The 23,166-nt window shown below is 40.9% G+C and overlaps 1 protein-coding gene across 3 annotated transcripts in view; it reads right to left on the minus strand.

Annotated features, from left to right (window-relative positions):
• The window catches only part of LOC120546776, a 155,382-nt gene that overhangs the window by 90,703 nt on the left and 41,513 nt on the right, over nt 1-23,166 (minus strand). Inside the window, exon 6 of one of the 3 annotated variants that reach the window (XR_005636937.1) lies at nt 5,538-5,607. The exons of the other annotated variants lie outside the window; for them this stretch is intronic. The gene's annotated coding sequence lies outside the window, so the exon portion shown is untranslated. The remainder of the gene's footprint in view (nt 1-5,537; nt 5,608-23,166) is intronic. 3 annotated transcript variants of the gene reach the window in all.

The raw sequence follows: 23,166 nt of genomic DNA on the forward strand, positions 1-23,166 counted from the left end.
TAAAGTGTCTCGAGATAACTCTGTTATGATTTGATACTATAAATAAAATTGAATTGAGTTGTTATTCCCTCACTGCAGAGTTTCAGCTTGGCTTCTCTGCTCCCTTCAGTTCAGCTTAACTGAGCAGGGAGCAGCTGCATCTCTAGCCCGAGAGATTCTTCACTTCCACGTCTTGTCTGCTGAGTTCAGCACTCCAGCACCTGGTATACAGCAGAGCGTTACTGCCTTATCAGAGCAGAGAGGCTTTCTTCATTGTGTGTGTGTGTGTGTCTGTGTGATCCCATATCATAAAATATCAAAACCACAGCTTGCCTCTCTGCAAAGTTCTGAAGAGTACCCCATTCACTGTAGTCAGATACCAGTACTGTAACATTGTTTTATATTCTATTTCATACATCTACTCATATTTATTATGCATATTTGGATAGTTTCAATTTCACTGTTTCACCTTTGTGCCCTAATTTTACCTGGTATGATCTGATGAGTTGGAAGCATAAACTTTAAAAAATAATGGAGTAGCATCCATGACGTCACCCATTTGTTTGTGGACTGCCGTTTTGAAGCCAGGAGTTTGGCGATACAGGCCATCTTGTTTCACGACATTTCGTCACGAATTTTGACACAAGGCTGAGAACTGGGGAGGAGGTTGCAACAGTGCTGCACTGAGCTAAACGCTAAATGGGGAACGTTGCAAATTTTCAACCCTTCTCAAGTGAGTCATCCAGTGGAGATTTAACGGGGGGTAAACGGGGGGTAAATGCGGACCTCCGGGTATTGCATGTACGGCAGTACAGAAAATCGGCAAACTTTCCCTCAAGTTATCAGCTAACGCTAGCTGTAGCTTGCTAGCTCGGTGGCATAGCGCTGAACATTATTACACAAAATGTGACCAAAATGTTCCAATTAACTTTGATAAAGTGAAAACTCACAGTGAGAGAGGGTCAAAGTTTATAATGTAAACATGGACAACACCCAAAAACAAGTTCACAGCTATTTTAATGTACACGGAGCCAAGGTTAGCATCACTAAGACTCTATCATGATTGACAGGTCGGCATGTAGCCACGCCCCTAAAGCATCCCCTGCTTATTTTAAAATAAATGGGACGATAATTTACTAAATGAACATCATGCTGTATTGAAGACTTGAAAGTAGAGCTGGGCAATATTTCGATATTATATTGATATCGTGATATGAGACTACGGTAGATATCGTCTTAGATTTTGGATATCGTAATATGGCATAAGTGTTGTCTTTTCCTGGTTTTATAGGCTGCATTACAGTGAAGTTATGTCATTTTCTGAACTTACCAGACTGTTGTAACTGTTCTATTTTTTGCCTTTGCCCACTTAGTCATTATGTCCATGTTACTGATGATTATTTATCAAAAATCTCACTGTGTAAATATTTTGTGAAAGCAGCAGTTGTCAACACTACAATATCATTGCAGTATCGAGGTATTTGGTCAACAAATATCATGATATTTGATTTTCTCCATATCGCCCAGCCCTACTTGAAAGTAGTGATTAGGGCCATAAACTTGTTAGGAAAATGTTTACTGAGGTAATAAATTAAGTGAAAAGTAGGGTCATTTTACCATTGACTTCTATAGAAACTGACCTCTTTTTGGAAATTAGATAGAACTAGCTTTAAGGTACTTCCGCATTGGCTTCAATTTTCTGTCACAGAAGCTTTGTCCATTATTTTTACAGTCTACAGTTGGAAGCAATTAAATCCTTCTAAAACCCATTTTGGAATTTCAATTAGTAGTTTGGCAATTAGACTCATGTCTTTATTCCAGACTTAATTGAGGTACATTTTTTCCATTTATCGTCCATTTAATGCTGTTTATGTACTACTATCCCCCTGGTTGTGTTGACTGTCAGGGGGCACAATCTAAAAGTTCTCCATCTATTGTGAAAATAGTCTGCAAATCTTTTTTCCATACTGAAATACAGTTGGAGTCGAACGTGATTTCCCTTAAGAAGAAAATGCCCCAGCTGACTTTAATGCAGCAATATTCAGTGAAGCAGCTCAGAATATAAATGACTGCTGAATCCATGTAAAGGTATTATGCTAAGCCTGTTCAATACCCCTTGAGAAGAGGACATGAGAACAGGCTGATGCAAATGCAGATGTGGCAAAGACAAGACAGAGGCTTCAAAGTGCCAAACAGACGCAGGCATGAGAGGAATTAGGTATTATTCCATTCATGATCATTCACCACACAACAAACTGGTCTGGGGTCTCGGGCCAGTTGGCGGCTTGCTGCCTAATTAACATCTAAAAGAGCAACACATTTCATTAGGACTAATTGCTCAGTCCGTAGTAGCAAAAACTAATCAAAGCAAGGTTTGTGGATTCCCCAGAGTAACAAGGACATTGACATAGAAATATCTGGTAATTAATGCACTAATTTGTGCAATCAGCGCATCTGATTATGTTTAAAATATAATAGTGATTATGAGGAGCATTAGGCAGCTCTAGTCCCCCTTGTTAATAAACATGACATGGCTCCAATTAACAGTTATTTCAGAAACACTGCTTAATGGCTTCTAAATTGGCAAACTTAAAGACATTGACACATATTGGCAATCAGCAACTTTAGGCTAAAAATATCGCAGCATCAGCCTTTGAAATTCATACCGTTTGAACTCTTTTAGGAGCTGATCCCAGCTCAGATCAAACACTCATCTGAGCTTTAGTTATCAACATCCAACGGTGTTCGGTGTTTGTACGTTTGACATCCGCTAGCATAGCCATTATTTCCAACAACATCATTACTGATCATTAAAAGCTCATCAGGAGAGGATGTGAGCTTGTAACTAAAAGGAAATGTATGAGCATCGGCAGATGGGCTCATGCTTAATGAAGTTTGTCGTAAAGTATGCATGCATTAGCCATTGATGGAAATGGCACTTGGGGGGCCTTGCTGGAGGGCCTGAATGATTAATTGATTTCTCACACAAATTCTTCCTTTGCTATTGATTACCATTGGTACACTTTTAATTAAGTGGTCCCAGGAGACATTCCTGCCTTACATGGGTAATATGAGGTCAGAGCGTTTTGCAATCTGTGCTCACATTTGATCCAGATTAGTAATATTCCCAAACACTCAAATCAGATCTAATTTGCCCACTGTACAAGTCACTTCTGCTAGGTCTTAAAGGCTGTTTATGTGAAAATCTCTGTCTACCATGTCAGAATAAACCCACACAGAGACGTCTGAGTTGAAAATTGGAGAAATGTATTTGTATCCAGTTAAATTCTGTCGACTTCCTTTTATCGATCTTTAATCTGAGGCTGTATCTGAGGAGAGATGCTCGGCCTAGCAGGCTAGCAGGCTGCCACCCACAAAAGCACCCACCGATTCACTGTGAGATCTGATGAAACGCTGGCCGGGCCAAACACACCTGCTGCCAAAAGCTGAGAACATGGACCAGGGGGAGTTTATGCTTCGAGAGGGAAACAGAAGGCGCGGAAGAAGTTTGCCTACTTGGCTGTTATAAATCTTCACCAGCAGTGTGAATGCTGGCTGACTCATAATTAGCTTTGGGGCCATCCTGTCTTTCCAGTGAAATCTATATATTCATACTACTTTGGTGTCTGTACTGTAGGTTTGTGTGTGCACCTGTGTATTTGCCTCTATGTGTGATGTTATTTCCTGTAAAATACACGTTGAAAGAGCTGCTTTTCTTATTTGCCTCTGTCTTTCAGGGCACTCAAATGTGGTTTTGGCCCACTGAACACGGAACAGTTTATATGGGATTATTAAATTAAAGCAATGCTTCCAAAACAATAAGATACAGCATCTCTGAATATTTGTCTGGAAGGCATGTTCATCTCATATTGTAAACAAACCAAGAACATTCCAGTTTACTACAACTACTTGGATCTTATTTTTGGCTTTTGCCATCATTGCTGTAGGTAATATTAACATTGTAATCACCAAGGTAACTATGCTCCAGCATCAAACTTGTCTACTAGTCAACTGTTTTGACATGTTTATAACTCATAGGACCATAAAACATAAAACAAGATCCAATGTGTATGAAACTGGAATTTCCCTACAAAGCATACGGCCCTTGATGCTGTATTTTTACACACACACGCACACACGCACACACACGCACACACACGCACACACACACACACACACACACACACACGAATAATTAATGCCTTTGTGTCTTTTATTTAGTAGAACAAAATTGTGTTGCCCTATCTGTGCAAAACGGTGCCACTTTTCAATACCACCTGTAGTAGGGCACAGGACACTGCACGAGAGTCTGAAAATTGTGCCCAATACTAACACTGTATTTATTTTTGATAGAATTTTCTGATTTGGCTTAGGCCTGGTGGGGGCAACTTAGGCCCGGTGGGCCACCAGGCTTGCACTACACTGGGGGAAAACCTGAAGTATATATTTGTGATCCCTATTCATATTCAGTGGGAACTAATTAGCTAATCAGCACACAAAAATGTTGATATTTGACAATTCTGGAAAAACCCTGGATCGTTTTCAGTGGCAACATTTTTCTAATGTCTTGTCTAATGTCCAACATTTAAAGTGCTCATATTATGCTTTTTGGCTTTTCCCCTTTCCTTTATTGTGTTATATATCTTTTTTTTGTGCACGTTATAGGTTTACAAAGTGAAAAAGCCCAAAGTCCACCCCAAAGGGACTTACCATCTCCAACAGAAAACACTGTTCACAAACTGCTCCATACAGCTCTGTTGTAGTCCAGCCTTTACTTCAGAGACAAACGTGGGTCACTTTGTAACACACGTTATAATGCTCGCCTAGCTGCTAGCGTGGCACTCCTTCATACGCAGTGCTTACCTAGCTACTGAGCATGTGCGACTCCCAACAAAGATGGAACAGAAGTGAAATGCCTCACTCTGTAGCTAAAACAGAGAGCTCAACACACAGGGTGAAAAGAGGAGCTGCAGCAATGTGTAGTACGACAAAAATATGGTGTTTTCTGAAAATTAAACCATGTAAACCTATTCTGGTACAACCTCTAAATACAATTATGAACCTGAAAATGAGCATAATATGGGCCCTTATAATATTGCTTTCTACAATATCATGGCAACTAAGCCATGGGTAAAGACTGGTAAAAGATTGTGGTTTGGCAAAGGAACTATGATTGAAGATAGACAACTAAAACTAGAAGGAGTGGTGACAGAATTAAAAGTGGGGGCCTTGCAGTTTAGGATCGGTGCCTTAGCCCCTCGGCCAGCAGGGCCAATAGCACATTTTAACCATTAACAATGTGGCATTATATATATTCACGTCCTTTAAAGAGTCACGATTCAGCATTGGTTTATGAGCGTTACCAAGTGACACTGTGAGAAAACAGGATTGTTGCATTCATAACTGAATGAAATAATGTTAATGAAAATTGTGCATGGCCCACAGGTTGTGGAAGGACAGTTGGTAAAAGTAAGTAATTCGTTTTACACACATGCAAAAGTAATAAGGTCTGGACGCTTCCGGTTGGGAGAGAAAAAAAAAATGAAACATGGACTCACTGGGAGCTTGGCTGACAGGCTGCAGGTCAGGAGGTGTAGGGGATTTGGCTGTCTCACTCTTACTTTTTCCCTTTGAGAGAAGTGAGAAAAGATGCCTCAGAAAGGACAAACATCATGCCCGGAGATAAGAAGTACTATTATTTCCACAGGATAAATCGCTCCCTCTCTCCTCCCACTTAGGTGTTCACGGTGAGTCATCGAAATATCAAAACTGACGCAGGCAGAAGAGAAACGGGTGTGACAGAGGAAAATGCAAAGCCATATACCAGAACTTCAACATCCTCATATGAATAAATATTTTTCCTACTCTGTATAACTGACTGATCCCAAACAGTAGTGATTCATCTTCCAGAAAAAGCCAGTTCATGAAAGCCAGCAGTAAGAGTGCTGTTCGTGATTCATCTTTCCTCTGATGCACATGTGTAGTAAGTGGTACATTTACAGGAAAAATACGACCACTTAGATTGGAATGAATGAGAAATGTATGAGAAATAGTTTACATTGAATGTGTCATACCTGAGTAAATTGTAGTGCAGAAAGTATGAAAGGATTAGAGCTTGTTTGTTTGTTCAAGCAGCAATTATGACTCCTATTTACAGCGCCCTAGACTGGGTAAGCCCAACCCAGATCTGCCGGCGATTTGATTTCGCCCTGCAGCTCAAGGCTGGAAACCTGTACGTTTATCTATCCTGCTTCCATTACAAATTTGCGGGAACCAATCACAAACTGGCTTATCCACCTGGCGCGCTATTGGTGGGTTTAACACGATGACGATAGAGAAGCGACCAAGCAGCTTTTTGTTTACATTCAACGAGCCGGCCACCGAAAGCGCAGCATCCCGTTGATGCCACAGTCGCTGCTACGTCACCTGGATCGTTGGTCTGATTGGTTGAAGGACTATCCAATTGCGTACAGAGTCATTTGAACTATGCGCATTGATCACGGCTCTTGTGCAGTAGAAAATACAGAGCAGACTCCCCATACTACTGTTTAATCTTAAAAGATTGAGCTCGGTGTGGTGTAGAGGATAGATACCCGAACCGAGCCCGTTGGGACCCGGCGGGACAGATATTTAGAAATGATGTCGGGTTCGGGTCGGGCTCGGTCACATCAGCACTATAAGGCATTGAACATTTTAAATTTAAAAAAAGCTTATTATGTAGGTGCGCACATATGTTAACATGCGCTTGTTGCCCCGTGTGAGCCTGTGCTGTGTGGACTAGCCAGACCCTCCTCCGCAGCGCTGTGGAGGAGGGTCTGGCAATGCGAGACTAACGCTGGACCAACCTCGCAATGGTCCGTCGCTCCCTGCGTCTCCCCTTAAACTACCTAAAAGGAAACGACTAATCCTAAAATAAAACAAAAAAGGCCGAATAACTGAACTACCGGTAACCTCCGGCCCAAACTTGCACTGTAAACTAAAATGGCCAAAACCCCAGCACCTAATTGTGAAAGGAGAATGAAAAAAACAAACCTGCTTGAGGTAAAAAAAAGTGAGGAAAGAAACTCCTCAAAAGTCAGTCCCTCCAGAAAAACGCGATTATGCGATCGCATAATTCAATGCATAATCAGCCAAAGTCCGCATATTCATGCGGGGGCCGCATTTTTTCAAATATGCCACACTTTCGCCGCATAAATTGCCGATTTCCGCGCAAAATATGCGGGGCTTGCATGATTTCATAATCCCCGCATTTTCGTTGCAAAAAAGTCACATATATCTTAGCAGAAAGTTGAAAAAATGTTGCGTTTACTTCACACAAGAGCAGCCATTTCCCCCTGTTGCCATGGGAACGTTATGAAGTGACGTAATTATGCGACGTGAACATCATCGAAAAGCAGGGTGTTGGAGGTTGAATTTGACATGTACTTTGAGTCTCTTAAGTTGGTATCCAATAAGAAAGCTATCTTAATATCTGATGTCTACTCAAATTTCTTTGTTTAAGTGCTCCTCCTGTCTATATTATATATCTTTTATTTCTCTCTGTTTAGACTATTACTTTTATTTTTACTTTCATATTATATTATTTGTATATATTTTTGTATGTTATTTGTTTACGTATTGCGATGACTGAATATCTGTAAACAATTTTTTGAAATAAAGTTTTTTAAAAAAGCAGGGTGTTGGGGGAATCACTTTTTTTGATTTTTCATCAAACCGCAGTTTGTGCAGGTTCCCGCAATTTCATCGCATAAAATTGCATAAACACCCCGCATATTCCATCGCATTTTTTAAGAAAAGGTGCCGCATAATCAAGGATTTTTGCCCGCAACAATCACAAAAAAACTCCGCATTTTTCTGGAAGGACTGACAAGTGTGCCGCTGCCCATGTGTATGTGCTCCCTGTCCCTGCACTTTCTGCCTTCTCATCACTTCCCCCACTCTACCTGAGCACTGATCACACTCAGGTGTGCAACAGGCAGAAGATGGAGGGTGGAATGAGGGACAGAGAGAGAGAGAGAGAGAGAGAGAGAGAGAGAGAGAGAGAGAGACAACATGATGCACACAGCTGGGCACACGTAACAGGAACAAACAGAGATATGTCATGTTCTGCGTCACGAGCGTAACGGGAAACGAAAACTATACCACAAACTTAAGTTTTCTAAATGTAAGTAGTTTTTGTGCCTCAACCTAAACTAAACTGTAAAAAATGCAACCGCTGAGAATCTCAGTGCTGGATTGTGTAAACTGTGTACTTACAACATTGAGTCCAATCCATGATTTAAGTCTAATTAGCCCCCATCCCTTTTTTACTATAAAAAAAAGCCCACCAAGATCACCAATACAGCCACAGTGCAAACTTGTAATGTGTTTGTGCCTCCACTGTGCTTCTCTAACAGTCAGCCATCCAAGATGAATGGCTGCTCTACCCAGATGGGGTGTGGGATCCATGGCAACAGCCCTACCAGCTTTTAAAATGCTGCTATGATTTACTAATCTTGGCTCCATCTGGCTACCATTACACTGTAATTAGGCTTTAACAAAACGTAACAAAAGTTCTATCCAGCTATACTGCTGCCAATGGGCCTGTTGTGTTCTCAACCTTGGATTAATATGTACTTAAATTGTTGGATCTGAATGCACTGCCAAATAAACCACTGTAAATATTAAGTTTTTAATAGTATCCGGAAATAACTTGCTACTACATAAGTTCTGAATGGACCATTAACTCCATACTAAAACTAGTTGCACTCACTGTGTAATGATAGCCTGGTCCTACCAGACTCTGGTACATTTCATTTGTACAGAGAGTCTGGCCACTCTCCATTGACAAGTGGTAACTTCCTTGAAGGCGGGTACTCTGTTGAAGTTTAAAACTATTGGATCTGCCCAGAGCCACTCTGGTAGCCTGGCTCCGCCCTCCTACGTACTGTGTGGTAGGACCAGGCTAACAAGAGGGAAGACAACAACAACTATCGGCTTAGCATCGCTAGCGTTAGCCTTAGCCAACTCCTTCACCACTAACAGAGCGAGCTGGAAAATCTAACTTTTCCCAAACCCCCGTGGGGAGGAGGGCCACAACATCATGGCCACCAACAAAACTCAGCAAAGATTGTTCTTGCTGGGGCTTTAACTTCTGGATATTCGGCGGTGTTGTATCCACAACGGACCGAATGGCTTTCGCTCGCATCTTTCTCTGCCCGCCATTACGGAACTATAACTCAAACTAGGGCACGTCACGACCTCAACGCCATCGTTCTCAGCCACTCCCTCTGGTCGCTGATTGGACCGCCAAATATTTGGTCGGAGAAATCCCAAAAATATACCCTGAACCCAGACCTAGTGGTGAAGGAAAATTAAAATCGAGCGGAAGTACGTAGGAGGGCGGAGCCAGGCTAGTGTAATGATGCTTAAGTACGAGATGCTTAAGTTAACGGTTAATGTCCCTCAAGCAGCATTATGTTACACTCCAAAGCAGGGGTCTTCAACGTTGTTTAAGCCAAGGACCCCTTAACTGAAAGAGAGATGGAACAGAGACCCCCCTACTACATATATTGTATAAAATTGAGTTGCCTATTAAACTGGGCCTACAGTAACGTGTAGAATGGCCTAAAGCCTTTATACATACAGTACCTTTTAGTGCATAGAATACGAAGGTTTTAAAATAGCCTTATAATTGCTGGTATGATTTTATAAATCATGTTTTAATTTTAAAACAACATACATGTGGCTCAGTGAATCCTCAGCAACTGTATCTGTGGATGGCTACCTTAGTGACTACCTTACCTATGGGCTAGTAAGCCTGTCCTCAGTGGGGAATTATATTTGCTAATATGTTGGATTGAAGTTAAGGCAGCTTTATTTTTGAAAAAAACTCTCAAAAATTACCTAATTTGGAGGCACCCCTGCATTGACTCTGATGACCCCCTAGGGGCCCAGGACCCCCTGTTAAAAATCCCTGCTCCAAAGACATAGAGGCAGATAAATCTCTTGGTTGTTTTGGCTATGGGAAATTTATTGGATCCTTTGTTTTAATTATATTCAGACTCTAAACTGCAAAAAGGTCTGAGGTCTAATTTATAAACGTGGCGTACGCGTACAAAACGGGGCTGAAAATGTGCGTACGCCACTTCCCACGCAAAGGTTGTGATTTATAAAAAACAAACTTGAATGTGCAGTCCTCCCGCAAATTCTGAACCATGCGTACGCACATTTTGGAGACAAAATAGGAATTGGCGACGCAGATAAGAGTGAGGTGGTGAACTGAAGTCAGACTGCAGAGAGTAAATGGGAATAAGATTACTCGTAATATTTTCTAGTATTGATGCCTCACGCACATTCTTTCACTCATATCATCCACATTACCATGAAGATGAAATCCAGCAGTGTTATTTGCGCTTGTACAGAGTGATAATTGTTCCATAAACACCTCCAACTCAAATCTTAAATCAAAACTCGTTCTTAATATTTAATCGGCGCTGTCTATCCGTCACATTGTCCGATACGGAGCGAAGGAGGAGGAGATGGCCCGACTGCATGGAATACAGGATAGCATCAAATACCCTAGCATTAGATAACGACAGAACACAGTGTAAATAACTAAATATCTGTCTTTAATACTGTGAATATATCATCAAATGTCAAAGTCTGGAAATACAGACGTTAAGCTCTCGCGCAATCGTTACAATGTCCTCGTTATCGGTCCGAACTTTAATACTGTTCATGACCAAACCTGCATGAAGAAAAGTGTGTTTGCCTATTAAATTTCGTCTTCAAATTGTTTGATTTTAGCAAGGTGTTAACAATCACAAATTGTTGTAAACATATAAATACTGCAGTGACCCCCGTGCGTAATGCTGCATGATGGCACTGCTGGCCCTACAGGAGGACTCCGCTAATGGAAGAATCAGGAGAAAAAGAGACCATGACTGGCTAATATGCCGATTTATAGTCCCTAATATAGCTGTAATAGTAATATAGCTGCACTCTTGGATCTACAGTGCCTTGCGAAAGTATTCGGCCCCCTTGAACGTTTCGACCTTTTGCCACATTTCAGGCCTCAAACATAAAGATATAAAACTGTAATTTTTTGTGAAGAATCAACAACAAGTGGGTCCCAATTATGAAGTGGAACGAAATTCATTGGCTATTTCAAACTTTTTTAACAAATAAAAAACTGAAAAAGTGGGCGTGCAAAATTATTCAGCCCCTTTACTTTCAATGCAGCAAACTCTCTCCAGAAATTCAGTGAGGATCTCTGAATGATCCAATGTTGACCTAAATGACTAATGATGATAAATAGAATCCAGCTGTGTGTAATCAAGTCTCCGTATAAATGCACCTGCTCTGTGATAGTCTCAGAGGTCCGTGTAAAGCGCAGAGAGCATCATGAAGAACAAGGAACACACCAGGCAGGTCCGAGATACTGTTGTGGAGAAGTTTAAAGCCGGGTTTGGATACAAAAAAATTTCCCAAGCTTTAAACATCCCAAGGAGCACTGCGGCAGCGATAATATTGAAATGGAAGGAGTATCAGACCACTACAAATCTACGAAGACCCGTCCCCTCTAAACTTTCAGCTCATACAATGAGAAGACTGATCAGAGATGCAGCCAAGAGGCCCATGATCACTCTGGATGAACTGCAGAGACCTACAGCTGAGGTGGGAGACTCTGTCCATAGGACAACAATCAGTCGTATACTGCACAAATCTGGCCTTTATGGAAGAGTGGCAAGAAGAAAGCCATTTCTTAAAGATATCCATAAAAAGTGTCGTTTAAAGTTTGCCAAAAGCCACCTGGGAGACACACCAAACATGTGGAAGAAGGTGCTGTGGTCAGATGAAACCAAAATCAAACTTTTTGGCAACAATGCAAAACGTTATGTTTGGCGTAAAAGCAACACCGCTCATCACCCTGAACACACCATCCCCACTGTCAAACATGGTGGTGGCAGCATCATGGTTTGGGCCTGCTTTTCTTCAGCAGGGACAGGGAAGATGGTTAAAATTGATGGGAAGATGGATGGAGCCAAATACAGGACCATTCTGGAAGAAAACCTGATGGAGTCTGCAAAAGACCTGAGACTGGGACGGAGATTTGTCTTCCAACAAGACAATGATCCAAAACATAAAGCAAAATCTACAATGGAATGGTTCACAAATAAACATATCCAGGTGTTAGAATGGCCAAGTCAAAGTCCAGACCTGAATCCAATCGAGAATCTGTGGAAAGAACTGAAAACTGCTGTTCACAAACGCTCTCCATCCAACCTCACTGAGCTCGAGCTGTTTTGCAAGGAGGAATGGGCAAAAATGTCAGTCTGTCGATGTGCAAAACTGATAGAGACATACCCCAAGCGACTTACAGCTGTAATCACAGCAAAAGGTGGCGCTACAAAGTATTAACTTAAGGGGGCTGAATAATTTTGCACGCCCAATATTTCAGTTTTTTATTTGTTTAAAAGGTTTGAAATATCCAATAAATTTCGTTCCACTTCATGATTGTGTCCCACTTGTTGTTGATTCTTCACAAAAAATTACAGTTTTATATCTTTATGTTTGAGGCCTGAAATGTGGCAAAAGGTCGAAAAGTTCAAGGGGGCCGAATACTTTCGCAAGGCACTGTATGTACTGAATTGGGTCCAGTAGAGAGGGCAACGCACCGGAACCGTGCCATATCCCGGTCCAAATACAGGTCCTCGCCACTCTGGGGGAAACTGGCTGTTTCCAGAGGGAAATGTCGGACAGCTAAGTGTTTTTTTTAAATAAATATTATTTAAAGGCTTAGGCTTGTTTGGATATAATATATAGTTCTGTTAAATCTTATTATATACGTCTGGTATATCGAAGCTGTCCCCGAGTGCCGTAATGTCTGCCGTTTTGGAAGATTTTATTAATAAAGGTAATCTATAGGTTTCCCTACACTGTGCGACAACAGGCCGAAATTATAATTCAATTGGCAGCAATTCCCGAGCGTCTGAGAGTTTTTTTGCTTTTTCTCCGCCAGTCGTCATGATTCGGCATGATCTGGTGTAACGAAAGAACTGCCAGGGTCATTAACCTATTTATTTATTAAGACTAGGGAGGCTGATCCACGTACGCAGACTTGTCGGCAATCTGTGATTTATAAAGGGAACATTGCTTACAGGTGTGCGTACACACGGTTTTATAAAACTGACTTTTTTTCGGCGTATGCCTTTTTGAGCTTTTGGCCGTACGTACACTTATAGTAAGGATCCTACGCACAGTTTTATAAATGAGACCCCTGTAGATTTATAACATTTTGGGAGCAGACAGATGAAGTAAATGCTGAATGGGCAAATGCATGGAAAAAGATGTGTATATATAAGCCTACGTACGGAATGGTGTATGCATATAAATGCCGGTGATACTGAGTTTATTATTCATGATATTCACAGAAATTCTATATGTTATGTTTCCCTATCTGTCATGGTTGTGTATGTTTCTGTTTCCTGTTTTATTTTGGTAGTCTGGTTTTCTGTCTTGTCTTGTCTTGTGTTACTTCATGTCTTTTGGTTTTCTTGACTTTGTGATTGTCTTGATGCCTTTCACCTGTTCCCCAGCCCTTGTGTCACCTGCCCCTTGTTTACCCTTGTTTACTTGTGTATTTAGTCTCTGTGTTTCCTTTTTCCCATACATCTCTGACCTGATACAGCTGCGTACGTCCTCACGTAGTCTGAGATCAACAGGTCAAGAGATTTTTAGTTGCCCCCCGTACACATTTTAAAACTAGAGGGGACCGTTCGTTTCAAACTGTGGCACCTAGGCTGTGGAACACATTGCCTCCTTCCGTACGCTGCTTGGATTCAGTGACACATTTTAAAACTCAGTTGAAAACTCTTCTTTTTAAAGAGGCGTTTAAATAGACCATAGGGTGGTTAGGCCGGATTTATGTGCCTTAACTGTATTTCTGTTTATTTTGATTGATTTTGATTATGTACTGTAATGTATAAATGTTGTGTATCCATCCATTTGTTGTGAAGCACTTTGTGATTTTTATCTGTGAAATGTGCTATACAAATAAATTTTACTCACTTTACTTACTTACTTACTTTGTCTGTTGTCAGGTCATTGTTTCTGTTTTTGGACATTGTGTGTATGTGTGTGTGTGTGTGTATATATATATATATATATATATATATATATATATATATATATATATATATATACATATATATATAGAGTTGGATTGTACTCAAATGTGCCTAAGCTGCTGCTTCTGTCTGAGTATGTGTGCTGGGGAGAGAGTGAGTGGGCTGTTGGTGCTCCTGTTTTTTATTTGCTAGACTGCTTGTTTTTAATTACTATGGTCACCACGTCGTCTTTAGTCTTGTTAAATGTCGTTTTAAAATAGTTATTTTTATAATTGTCAGACCTGCCCAGGGACTACAGTTGGAAATTAGCAATTGTTGCTATAACCTGGCCCAAATACATACTTGTATTACAAGTTTAATGTTTATTTGTGCATTGTCCCTGTTTCAAATAAATTTCCTTTCCATTTCCATTCCAAGTTTTAGTTTTTGTTCAGGCATCTTTCTTGGACTTTCTTGCCATGTTTCATATTACTTGCTTGAAATGGAATAAACTTTTTTTCCCCCTTCTCTGTTATATTCCTAAATTCAACCACTCACTATGGCAGCGATAGCAGCAGTTTAGGAGTGTGAAAAGTATGAACTGTGAGTTTAAATCTTTCACAGCAGCTACTGTGCAGGTCTCAAATCAACTTCTGCTGTAAAATATGTTCAGTGTAGCATGTCAGATGAATTGACCCTCTGTTTTGATGTTATATTGTGGGTTTCAACTACTGTTGAAGTGAGAAAAGTGAATGTAATTTCATGCATCACTATGTGGTATGTTTCAAGGCTCTGGCGTGTGAAATAAGGCTAAAACTTCTGTTTTATATACAATGCATGAGGCCAAGCAAATTGGCCAAGAAATAAGTCAGCGCAAATGGTAATTGTTTGTATAGCACAGAATGACAATGACAAATGAGTAACGGGGGCTTCAATTTGTATGATATTCCACGGTTTATAAACACTAGTGTGGACATATTGACATATTGAGCAAGTCCCATGAAGATTTAAAAATTACTCATGCGATGGACAGACAAGTCAATCAAACTGTTCTGGCAGGGGGAAAAAATCAAAAGTATATCCTTATATTGCAAAAATAGCTGACAAAGCTTGGGGATTTGAGTTTTACACTCCAAAATAGCAAAAAAAATAACCCTGGAAACAACGTTTCCCCCCCAAACAAGCGCACATCTGAGGATTTCTGTCATTTGCCCCGACTTGTGGCCGTAGATCAGAGCCTCAAGATTCAAGGCGATTGTGTTTCTTTAGGATTGGCTGCAAGCTGACTGGCGATCTTTTGCCGGCTCAGGGGGACTGACAGGAGTGTGAAGAAGAGAGAGGGAGCAGGAGGGAGACAGATCGATGGTTAGATAGATCAAGAGGTAACCTCTGGGTACAATCCAAGAATACCCATAAAGACAAAAGAAAGAAAAAAAGGGAGAAAAATGAACCCAGACAGAGCTAAGAGAGTGGAAGAAAAGGTGAACACAACAGGGGGTGAAGTAATGGAGAGGAGAAAAGAGCTGACAAAGACCTTCTTACACTACAATCATTCTCCACATCTTTCCAAGGGGGGGGAATACTTTTGGTCAAGACTTTTCAATGACAGGGATCCCCCCCCCCCCAACTAGATATATTGTATAAAATTGAGATGCATAATAAACTGGGCCTACAATAACGTGTAGGGTTGCCTAAAGCCTTTACACATACCTGTGTTTTGGTGCCCTACAACATATTCTTTACATATTCATATATCATATTTTAATGTCAAACATGCATGTGGAAGTCACAGTGAATCCTTAAGCCTAACTGTATGTTTGGATGGCTACCATAGTGGCTACCCTACCTATAGGCCAGTAAGCCTCCCAGCCAGCAATGACATGTGGGGCCCAGATGGTTTAAGTACGGGTTCCATGGTTACTGTGTGGGCATGGGCTTTGGCTGGGTTAAATCAGCGGGTCCCATGTAGGTTTTGTAGTATGAGTCCCACATAGGAAGCCCATATGAGCTGATTACATGGGCCCCATAAGGGACAAACTGAGAACACATATATGGGTCCTGCATAGCATATTTATGGGCCAAGTGGGCATGGGTTTGATCTGGGAACACATATAGGTCCTGCATAGAATGTTTATGGGCCAAGTGGCCATGGGTTTGAACTGAGAACACATATATGGGTCCTGCATAGCATATTTATGGGCCAAGTGGGCATGGGTTTGATCTGGGAACGCATATATGGGTCCTGCATAGAATGTTTATGGACCAAGTGGCCATGGGTTTGAACTGGGAATGCATATATGGGTCCTGCATGGCATTTTTATGGGCCAAGTGGCCATGGGTTTGAACTGGGAACACATATATGGGTTGGGTTCCAAGTGGCCATGTATGGTGAACTGAGAACACATATATGGGTCCTGCATGGCATTTTTATGGGCCAAGTGGCCATGGGTTTGAACTGAGAACACATATATGGGTCCTGCATAGCATATTTATGGGCCAAGTGGGCATGGGTTTGATCTGGGAACGCATATATCGGTCCTGCATAGAATGTTTATGGGCCAAGTGGGCATGGGTTCGATCTGGGAACACATATATGGGTCCTGCATGGCATTTTTATGGGCCAAGTGGCCATGGGTTTGAACTGAGAACACATATATGGGTCCTGCATAGCATATTTATGGGCCAAGTGGGCATGGGTTTGATCTGGGAACACATATATGGGTCCTGCATGGCATTTTTATGGGCCAAGTGGCCATGGGTTTGATCAGGGAACACATATATGGGTCCTGCATGGCATTTTTATGGGCCAAGTGGCCATGTGTTTGAACTGGGAACACATATATGGGTCCTGCATGGCATTTTTATGGGCCAAGTGGCCATGGGTTTGAACTGGGAACACATATATGGGTCCTGCATGGCATTTTTATGGGCCAAGTGGGCATGGGGTTGATCTGGGAACGCATATATGGGTCCTGCATAGCATATTAATGGGCCAAGTGGGCATGGGTTTGATCTGGGAACGCATATATCGGTCCTGCATAGAATGTTTATGGGCCAAGTGGGCATGGGTTCGATCTGGGAACGCATATATGGGTCCTGCATAGAATGTTTATGGGCCAAGTGGCCATGGGTTTGAACTGAGAACACATATATGGGTCCTGCATAGCATATTTATGGGCCAAGTGGGCATGGGTTTGATCTGGGAACACATATATGGGTCCTGCATGGCAGAGGCGCAAAGTAACTATGTAGGCCTATTGAGTTATGTAATTACTTACTGTACAATTTTTATTAACTTGTAGTAACTCTACATTTAGGCTAATCAAGCATGTTGAGATTGAGTAATTGTAACTCAATACATTTCAAGTCACGCTAGTCACCAAAGAACAAACATTCCATACATGTAGATCTTTTGCCAAAACAATCCATCAGTCATTTTTGTTAGTCGTGCAGAAAATGAAAAATGTAACTTCCCAAAAATGTAAAAAACATCAAAATAGGTCAAAGTTTACGCTGTGTTGAATTATGCTGATTAGTGGACTCTCAGAAAGGTTGCAGGCCTACCGTAACAATTCAAATAATAGCCCAGTCCCAGACGCCTGTCCCTTGGGGCAGAAACACATATTTAGACAAATAACTATGCTCGATATTATCGGCCGATATTGGCTTTAAAATTCAATATCGGTATCGGTTTTTGAAATGGTTTAAAATGACTAAAGTATGTCATTTTATACCTTATTGGAAAGCTTGTTTCCTCTCAAAGCGAATGCAGACAAAATTTGGGTGTAGGTTGTTGGCCAACCAGCATACACACAGGGTTTGTAGAGTAAATAAATTCTTGAGCAGGGCAGATCTAAGCCCCAATGAGTGGAATGAGTTGAATTTTTGTTCTTGTGTGGCTATTTGTTTTCAGTTTACCTCAGTCAAAGAAATGTTCAGTTGGCATCTTCTCTCGAAGGGGTAGTAAGCACCGCACCCCAGTTAGCCTACCGGTTGCTGGCTAGTCCTTCAAAACATTCAAATCCCCAGTATCAAGGGAGTCATGGAACAGTGGGCAGTAAGCCTAAGAACGATCATATGTTTCGGTATCTGTATCGGCTAATATCGGTATCGGAAATTAAGCATTGGACAATATTGGTATATCGGATATCGGTACAAAATCAATGTCAAGCATCCCTACAAATAACCCCATACGGTTATCCACATCCCATAGATGCCTGTCCCAATGGTCTATTTGATCAAATAAAACTCCGGGATCCTATTCGAAGTTTTACGGTACTTAATTTTTGAAGATGAGGCCAAATAGCTCACAGACAGCTAGTCCCTTTATGGACATGAATATGATGCATTTATTACCTCTTAGGAAATTGTAATTCAATATTTGTTAGAAAAGGACTTGCAGGAGGCCTCATCATCAATCTCTCTTCCACTTCTGTGTTGTTAGATGTCCTTGGACCAAGGAGTAGCATGTGTTTCTATCAAGGTGTAGCGCATACACCAACAATGACTGATGTGTTGGCTGTAAAAGGTACAGTAGATCTGTTTGAGAAAAAAATGAGGGAAAAACACTTGTTTTGTATCTAATCAATTATTAATGATTAATAGATTGTTGGCATTTTAACTTTTGGTAAAGGAAAACACACATCCAGCCCTAGTCTGGAGAAGTGACGGTGATTAAAAGTAACTAATACTCTGAGTAGTTTTTTTTTTTTTTTTAACAAATTGTACTTTTACTTGAGTATTTCTCTAACACCAGTAATTTTACTTGTAACAGAGTAATATTTTAGCAATGTAACAGTACTTGTACTTGAGTACAGATTTTCAGTACTCTTTCCGCCTGTTATGCACACAACACCTAATTAGGCTCATTCATAATGAAGCCAGCGGAGCAGTTAACGTTTGTTAATTCTCTCAATTTACGAATTTTACTGTGTTTAATTGTTATTTGGTCAGGCAGTTCTTAGGACATCTATAAGGGGCCTGTATGCAAAGGCCTTGTTTCGCGCTCAAAACATTAGCAGTCCATTCGGAAAGCACTGCTGCTAGCTGTGACTTCAAGGAGAACTTCTATCAGACATTCACAAATTGAGGTAAGTTGAAATATTATTTTGCCAGAAAAATAACACTGCAGATTGTACAGTGGTCTGTATTTTTGGTTTGTGCTGTTTAATCTGATGTAGAATCTAACCAAAAGGAAAAACAGCGGGAGAGGTTGGACAATAATTAATATATCACGATAGACGGAGCTCTGAAGCAGACCTGTGCGTCGCTTAGTGTTCGCTCTCTCTGGATAAAGACGAGCAGCAGCACAGACACCAGGGGCATCGGACCGGGGGTAAAACCAATACTGATTACCAGGGCCCAAGGGGAGAGAGGGCCCTTGAAAAGTCTGGAATATATATTTATTTTATCTGAATATTTTTATTTCCTAATAACATTTCATAATGCATATCAGATGAAATGTAAAGTTAGTGTATTGGCATAATAACTTGGTTGATTGACAAAAAGTTCAAAAGGTCTCACCATGGAGGAGCGCAAACATCTGCTGTAGAAATGTCTTTTCTCAAAGAAAGCCAAATCATGCTACCAAAAAGAAAGGAAAGACAGGAGGAGAAGAGAAAACAGAATGAGGGGAAACAATTGGTAACTGACTTCTTTTCAAAGAAAGGTGAGCACTAACTAGAAAATGAAATCCATGGTGCTTGTCAGGGACCAAGCAGTTAGGCATGAGGAGTCGCAAGGAGATTTAAAAAAAGGGTTTTTTATTTTACCCACAAAAAATTCTGACAACAAATAAAGATAAAGTTTGGGCCCTTAAAAGAGGTCAAACAAACAAACTGGACTTAAGCTCTGAACATAACAAACTCAAAAATACGACTGACCTCCTATGCAAGAAACAAAGGGGACTTATATACTGGGTGATCAGACCAGGTTTGACACCCAGGGGGAGACTAACAATAACACTAATATGTAAATTACAAATAACAAAAGAAAACAACTAAACACTTACTCCAAAAGAAATGTAATCTTAATTAACATTAACTGAATAAATGTACTAAAGACAATACAAATCAAAACTCAAATATCTTGAGGACAAATAAAGCTAACTCCCCCCTGACATAACAAGTAGTGGTAGAGTCCAATTTAGCCACCACTTTAACCACCCTATAAAGCTGCTGTAGTTCCAGACGCCACCCCTTTGTCCCTGCAGCCTGCATGCCTCACTCCAGGGTGTGGAATCCGCAACACTGGTAAGCTCAAAGAAAACAGTTATATTAGAAAACCAATCCAAAACTAATAAAGTATGTATGTAAACCAAATCCAGTGCCCTGTAAGTTATTTAAAACTAAATAAATGTTTACAACAAAATATATAATGTGTCTGAAAAGATATAAAAACCTATCTTAAGGAAAACCGCGTGAACTAAGATAAATGTGAGTGTATGAGGTTACCGCCTTTAAAATGGCTGTGTGGCCACAGCTGTGGCCATCACAGTGCTAAACTGCTTGAATATCTCCGTGACTGTTAGCGCTAAAAAACGGACTGAGACAACCCATTGAAAGAGCAGAACATGCACTTGTTGGAGCAAAAAAGAATCTTGCTAAATTGACTTATGCTCCTTTGTTTTTAGGTGCACTGAAGAGTAATGCAATGACTCAAAATGTGAAGTGGAAATGGCGCTGTTGAAGTGGTTTACCGGCGCACGTGACCGTGGAGGGGAGAGGGCTGCAAGAGCCCAAAGAGAAAAAGGAGCGTCCACCACACAGACGCCATGAGTGTATTTTGTATTAATGTATTTTTTGGAGAGGTGTTTTTTTTTTCAGAGATTTTTTAAAAATATATTTTTGATTTGTTTACCGGTATGTTGTGACATTTAAATTGTTTTTTAAAGATTGTTTGTTGTTCGATGTAACAATTTTGTATTATGTATTTTTTTGGAGAGATGTTGTTTTCAGAGATTTTTTAAAAATATATTTTTGATTTGTTTACCGGTATGTTGTGATATTTAAATTGTTTTTTAAAGATCATTTTTGTTGTTCAATTTGACAATATATTTCTTGCAATTCAAAGCGTCAAGTGTCTTTTATTAGGGGTCCAAGCCCGAGGGGCAAGGGAACCGCGTGTTGCAAGGGAACCACGTGTTGCAAGGCAACGCGGTTCACACTCCAGCGGAGCGTGGAACCCTATTGTTTTTCTAAGGATTTTTTTTTTTTTCTTCTTCTTCTTCTTCTTCTTCTTCTTCTCCGCGTAAAACTCCGACTGCAGCATAAACCGTACATGGTGGGGGGTTGCCCTTTTCAGGACTGGTCCAAAACCCCGCAAGGACCTCAGGCGCAAACATTGACCCATTTCCACCTTTAGGTGGCGCTATAGCAGACAAAAACGCGTTTGGTGCTATAACTCCCACACCGTACACCCGACATTCAAAAACCATACATCCACGCGTTCCCTGGATCCAACTGAATCACGTGATATAGGCCACGCCCATTTCCGCCTATAGTTTTATGCGTGAAAAATCGTGATTTATCAAAAACCTACTTTTTCGAACTCCTCCTAGACCGTGCGACTGATCTGCACGAAACTTGGACCGTAACATCTCCAGACTGACCTGACTAAAAGTTATGGAAAGAATTTTTATACGATAAAAATTGCGCATATAACGCACAAACAAATTTGTGTAGCTAACTATGAAAACACCAACTTTGGCATATCTCAGCCAAACTAAATGCTATCAACCCCAAACTTTAGGTTATTCTTTGCCATGGCCCTCTGGAGGTACCCCATGCGTTTTACCAAAATTGGTCACCAGGGGGTGCTACAAGTACAAAAGGTTTATATCTCATGAACGGCTCATCCGATTTATACAAAATTTGATGGGTACCATCTGTGGCCAATTCTAAGGCCAACCCTAGAATGGAGTACCGAGGGGTCAAAGTGGGCGTGGCCTATGGGACCCAATGTGACCCAACTCTAGATTCACCACTTACACTAATGTGAACAACTTTAAATTTACAGGGTAGATGGACAATGGGCCATGGATAAAACATACCAAAAATTAAACATGTGGACCACTAGGTGGCGCTATAATGGTTTTTTGTCATTAACACCCACAATACACATCACACATTAGAAATTCTTACATCCACGTGTTCCTTGCATCATCCTGAATTGCCTGATATAGGCCCCGCCCATTTCCGCGCAAACGTTTTTTCGCAGTATCGCGCAACGTGCAAAACCAACTTTTTCGAACTCGTCCTAGGCCGTGCGACCGATCTGCACGAAACCTGGTAGTTAACATCTCCAGATGGACCTGACAAAAAGTTATGGAAATCATTTTGCTACGTTAAAGTATGCCAATTTGACAACCAAACAAATTGTCCTAGCTAGCTACCACACACGTATCATATCATATCTCGGTTAAATTTGAAGTTATCACCAAATAACTTGAGGTCCTTATTCAAAATTTCACTACGATACTCTGTACCAAATTTGGCAAAGATTGGCCTTTAGGGGGCGCTATAAGCAAAGTTGATTTGTTTCGCCCAATAACTCAATACATTTCAATGGGAAATTTGCTATTGCAATTTCTCTGCCACAGTAAATGCAATCAACACAAAACTTGTGAATCTCATTCGGCATGCTGCTCTGAGGCACTGTACCAAATGTGGCGAAGATCGGCCTTTAGGGGGCGCTATAAGCAACGTTTATTTGTTTTCCCGCCAATTTTCTCTATACATTTCAATGGGAAATTTCCAATTGCAATATCTCTGCAAAAATAGAAGCAATCAACACGAAATTTGTGGTGCTCGTTCGGCATGGCGTTCTGAGGCTCCGGACCAAATTTGGCGAAGATCGGCCATTAGGGGGCGCTATAATAGACATAAAAGTGTTTTGCCCTGTTAATCAATGTTAATAGAATATTTGCAATGGGAATGTATCAAAGACCTTGCAGCTCACACTTCTCAATATTTACTGATGTTTACCTCCTACCGTTACGTTTTGGTTTTCGCATTTGCGTGCTCCCCTGGTGTTCTACAATAAACAAACTTCTTAAGCCACCTGACAAAGTTTCTACAACCTTCACAGTGGACAAAAT

Source organism: Perca fluviatilis, chromosome 18, assembly GCF_010015445.1.
Source record: "Perca fluviatilis chromosome 18, GENO_Pfluv_1.0, whole genome shotgun sequence".
NCBI classification, from domain to species: Eukaryota; Metazoa; Chordata; class Actinopteri; order Perciformes; family Percidae; genus Perca; species Perca fluviatilis.